This window comes from Sander vitreus, chromosome 4 (assembly GCF_031162955.1).
Source record: "Sander vitreus isolate 19-12246 chromosome 4, sanVit1, whole genome shotgun sequence".
Classification (NCBI taxonomy): domain Eukaryota; kingdom Metazoa; phylum Chordata; class Actinopteri; order Perciformes; family Percidae; genus Sander; species Sander vitreus.
Window position 1 is genome coordinate 5338604 of NC_135858.1, and position 5697 is coordinate 5344300.

The 5697-nt window shown below is 46.7% G+C and overlaps 1 pseudogene; it reads right to left on the minus strand.

Annotated features, from left to right (window-relative positions):
- Nucleotides 1–382: 382 nt before the first annotated feature.
- LOC144516175 (uncharacterized) lies at nucleotides 383–3269 on the minus strand (annotated as a pseudogene).
- Between the last annotated feature and the right edge of the window lie 2428 nt (nucleotides 3270–5697).

Genomic DNA, 5697 nt, shown 5'->3' on the forward strand with positions numbered 1-5697 from the left:
GTGACTGTATTGACGCATGCGGAGCCAGGAAGGACAATTGAGTGAGAGTCAACACTTTGTTTGGGAGGGGAGAGAGTCACACCTGGCAGAGATCTGCACTACTGAGTGCACCTTTCTAGTTGGAGAATGCTGTCAGGCAATCCAGCACTCCAAACAGAATATAAATGAAGTGTAGTCTTATATATATATATATATATATATATATATATATATATATATATATATATATATATATATATATATATATATATATATATATAGTTCTTTTTACACATTTATTTCTAGGCCTACATGTTTCTATACTGTGCAAATACATCTGATGCTACTGGACACATCTTCAGTGATGTTCCTGGAATCATTGGATGTTTTGGGTCTTTCAACATCATACACCCTCCTCCAGGCGACCCAACTGAGGCTGATCAGACCCCAGCTTGTGTCCAGTTGGCGAATCTAGCTACTCTGCCCCCAAGGATCTCCTCTCTTTAGCCATAGCCATCTTGAGACTTTCTCTGCCGCTTCGGTGGTATTGTGGATGGCTCTTCTCCAACTCACTCCATCGATGCCTAACACGCTGAAGGCTCTGAACAGTGATTGGGCTGCAAAGCCCCTGCTTCCAACCTCTACTGGGAGACACCTTGCTCTCCATCTGGCTTGTCGACACTCGCTAACCAGTCCCTCGTACTTGGCAAGCTTCCTTTCAAAGGCCTCTTCCAAACGGTCTTCCCAAGGGACTGTTAGCTCCAACAGAACCACTTGTTTGGTGGATTCAGACAAGAGAACAACATCTGGTCTTAAGGTGGTGGTCACAATGTGGTTGGGGAACTTGAGTTGCTGCTCCAGGTCCACCAACAGCTGCCAGTCTCTTGCAGTGGCCAGGATTCCTGCAGCTGGTCTTGGTTGCTCTCCAGCTCTAATGAAGGTGATGGCTTGCATGGAGGGGCGGGAACGTTTGGCCCACTCGACTCCTGCAGCAATGGCCTTCAGCACCTGGTCATGTCTTCACCTGTACCTTCCCTCTCCCAGTACCTTTGAGCAGCTGCTCAGAATGTGCTCTAGGGTTCCACGCTTGGAGCACAGTGTACAAGCTGGTGACTCCACTTTGCCCCATATGTGAAGGTTTGATGGGCTGGGAAGCACATCATATACCGCCTGGACGAGAAACTTGATCCGCTGTGGCTCTGCCTTCCACAGCGCCGCCCATGTCACCTTCCTCTCGATCGCATTCTCCCATCGTATCCAGGCACCCTGTTGCCTCATTCCCACTGTCCTGCAGGTTCTCTCCTCTTCTACCACTGCTCTTTCCTCCTGGACTAGGCGGCGCCTTTCCTTCCCTTTGGTGGTGTCAATGTGGGGAGTTGAAAAGGAACCCAGTCCAGCCCTGCCTCTTGTTACCACTCCCACCAGCCTGTTGTGATGTAATCTTGCCTCTGCTTGCCGAACAGCCCCCTCAGCCTTCCACTTCCGACCAGTCCTCACTTCAATCCCAGCCTTTGCCACCTTTGGATCGCTTGAGTCTCTATATTGCAACACTTCCCTGGCTCTCGTTACCTTGAACTCATCTTCCAAGGACTTGAGTAGCAGTTGCAGTTTGTTGCGATGCCCATAGAGTGCGATGCTGCTTAGACTTTTTGGAAGCCCCAGCCATTTTCTAAGGTGGCTGCTGACCTTCCTCTCTAAGGTTTCCAAAGTTGAGATTGGCACTTCATAGATGAGGAGTGGCCACCTGGGATCCTGGGAAGAATGCCATGCTGGTATAGCCAAGCTTTGAACTTCCCTGGCAATCCACACCGGTCCGCTGACTTCAGCCATCCGTCCAGCTCAGTGCAGGTTGATCGGACAGATGCTGCATCCCTCAGGGTGCTGTCAAACACCTTGCCTAAGCTCTTGACAGGCTTCTCAGTGACGGTTGGGATTGTTACCCCCTGCGATGCTGAACCGGGACATCCACCTTTCCTCTTTTCAACACCATTGATCTTGACTTGGCTGGTTTGAAACACATCCGTGCCCACTCCATTAGCTTTTCGAGACCCTTTAGAATCCATCGACAGCCTGGGACTGACTCTGTGGTGACTGTGAGGTCATCCATAAATGCTCTTATTGGTGGCTGGCATTGAGCTGACTTCATCTTGGGCCCTCTGCACTCTGGTTCAGCAGACTTTGTGAGCATATTCATGGCCAGAGAGAATAGAATTACGGAGATGGTACAGCCCGTGATAATTCCGATCTCGATCTTGTGCCAGCCTGATGTCACTGCTCCTAAAGAGGTTCTCATCCTGAAGTTGTTGTAATAGTCAGCGATGAGGTCTCTGACTCTGCTGGGGACGTGATGTTTTGTCAGAGTGAGCTGCACAAGCTTGTGTGGTATTGAGCCATATGCATTTGCCAGATCAAGCCAAAGCACTGACAGATTACCCTTGTTCTCTCTGGCCTCTCTGATGAGCTGCGTCACCACACCTGTATGTTCCAAGCATCCAGGCATTCCTGCTATTCCCCCTTTCTGAACTGATGTATCGATAAACCTGTTCTTTGAAAGGAAGGTGCACAGCCAGTTGGAGACAGCACTACAGAAGATCTTGGCTTCAACACACAACAGGGAGATGATGCGGAACTGGTCTATCTTCCTGGAGTTCTCGTCCTTTGGAATCCAGACCCCTTCGGCAACTCTCCACTGTTCCGGAATCCTGCCCCTCCTCCATATGACACGCAGGATCTTCCACAGACGCAGCAGGAGTTTAGGACAGTTTTTGTACACTTTGTACGAAGTGCCGCTTGGTCCTGGAGCAGAGCTTGCTCGCGCTTTCCCGACAACCTCTCAAACCTCCTTCAGCTGCAGCTCTGCCATGTTGAACTGCACACTTGGCCCAGGAGGGTCTATCAGAGTGCTGCACTCCCCCAACTCCTGTTCTCTCTCTGGGTCGCTGTATGTTTCCTTCAGATGGTGATTAATCTCCTCCTGAGAGTAGACCAGCAGCTCCTTAGTGAACTTAAAGGGGTTGGCAATGAATGCTGCTCGCTTTCAGGCTCTTTCGCGGTGGCGCCTCCGATGCCACTCTGCCCGGCGGAGGATCCTGATCTTTTTCCGTAGGATGCACATCAGCTGTGCCAGGCCAGTGCGCTCCTCCTCTCCTGCCTGCTTATACTGTCGCTTCAGGGTCTTCATCTCCTGCCTGATGTTATGGATTCTCACCTCACGTTGGTCCTTTGGAGCCTCCTGCCTTCACCTCTTCACTGAACCGGTCGGATGCGATGCTGACGATGATCGTTGTCATGGCTTGCAGTTTCCTGTCGACATCTCCCCTCATGGTGACCTCCAGAATCTGGTCGACATCGATGTCAAACTGGTTCCACAGTGAGGTAATGTTAGCTGCTTGCCACTTGATCCGCCTCCTCTCAGTCTTGATGCTGGAGGGAGTCATTTGCAACACTTGGAGGTTCCGGGCACTGTGGGGTGACTCCGGGCCTGGCTCCTCCTGCGTCTCACCAGGTTGGACACCTGTGTGTTGTGTTGGTCCTGTCCCCACCAGACACTTCATCTTCCCTTGGTGGATCTTTAGGCCTTTTTTATTTCTTTTATGTACTGAAGTTAAGATACAACATGCAGCACAGTAAAATATGTATGCAATATATACCACAATTTCCAGTGTGGAAGAATCCAAAGCAAATCCAAATTTTTTCTGAATTTCAGAATGAGAATAGATAGGTATGGTGCTCTGATTGTCTCTTACTATTCTGTGACCCGTGGGCTGCCTTATTGGTTAAGTTTTCATTAGTGTGCCATTACTCAAAGGTGTTGTAAGTATTTACGTGGCCAAAGGGAGGATGGTTTTATTTGTTCATATAAACATAGAGAGTCCTGAGCAGCATCATCTCTTGGTTTTAAAGTGGAGGCACCAGGGCTGTAGTCAAGTCCACCTTTGTCGAGTCCAAGACAAGTCCAAGAACAGGACTAGTCAAGACCGAGTCAAGACCGAGTCCAAATGAGAGACAGTCAATACCAAGACAGAAAAAAAGAATCCTTTTAAAGACCACTTACTTAACTGTTCATAATTTATGTGATGTGAGAGACAGTATATCTTCAATTAAGATTACAATTTTGCTTTATTTGTAATAATCAAAAAGCAAGTGCAGAGTAACACACTATAGGATCAAATTAAGCCATATTATTTACTTAAAATATAAAATGGAAATGTTCCCATTCTTGAACTTATTACTTGTCCTGAAGAATTCATAGTACAAAGTGCTCGCTGACATTATGTCTGTGGACAAAATGAAAATGATAGATACCTGATGATTGAGGTATGTGATGCAGCTAGGTGTTTACCAGGCGTCTAATCTCGATGCCTGTTCTAGATGGATTTTGAATTAAACTAATACCTGTTTTCTGATGAGCATGCTTCATCAGTGGTTTAGTTTTGAAGGAGGAAGTTACTTTAGAACAAAAGCATATAGTGCAGGACTCGGTCGAGACCAACTAGAATATTTGGCGAGTCCAAATACCAACGAGTCCAAGACAAGTCCGAGACAGAAAAGCGTACTACAGCCCTGGGAGGCACTATGTTTAATGTTGACTCACAAAGAAAAAAGAGGAGGGAGGGATACAGAGAGACTGGCCTGAGAAGAGAGTAAATCATGGAGTGAAGGTAGCAGCCTGAGGCCAGCACATCCTGATGTTTCCTCTTTAAAGCAGGGAAATGAAATGGGAGAAGTGATGGCTATAGGAAGATGCCACTCGTCAGGTCTGGCCCTGCCATCTTCTTATCACCAGCAGCAGCCTGTGGCTGGAGGGCCCACCACAGATGAGAACAGTGGTGGTGCTGAGACCACAGGGTATCCACCAAAGCATGCACAGGGTATGAATGATGTATGACAGGGCTGAGCTGACTCAATTCAAAACATGCTCAAACTCCTGCAAATCAGGGTCCTGTAAAGTTAAAAGTTTGAAGCTAGCTAGTCTAAGGCAGCGTATGGCTAGTGTTTCAGAGAGGTCAAATGTTAATTGCCTTCCCAGCAGTCTCTGTGGTGGGCTGTTGTGTGCTGTAACTGAATTGTATTTCATGAAGACCGTACTGTAATTCTGTCTCCCTTCTCTCCTCTCTCTTTTGGTTTCTGTATTGCAGACCATACCGGTGTGGGAGGATATTACCACTGGCATTGCAATGGTGAGGTGACCAATTTCAAAACACATCTGTTCAATTATACCAGAGAACCTCGAGATAATTAACTCTCTTCCCTCTGGCTTCTGCTGAATTACTATTGATTGCAGCAACTTAGGAACCAGACCAGGCTCTTCTCTGCAGGATTGTGTACGCAGAGAGATTATTAAATCATAAACTCGTCGTTTGTGTTTTTTCAGCTTCACAATCGGTGGACTTTAACAGCTTAATGTGTACATAAAACTATTCATAGACAATTTTATGAAGATATGGCGGAGCTAAAAAAAAAAGAAAAGAGGCTTGGGAGAAGTTTAGTAGAGATCTGTTTGATAGCGTAAATTGTAACACATAGATAGATAGATAGATAGATAGACAGATAGATAGATAGATAGATAGATAGATAGATAGATGCATTGAATTTTGTAATAAAAGCGAACCAAAGAAACTGTACCTCACATCTTGCCATACACATTTACATCTTACAAAGAAGCCACATGTTATGCAGAAGGTAAAGCAACATGAAAGCCCTTGTAAACAGAGAAGT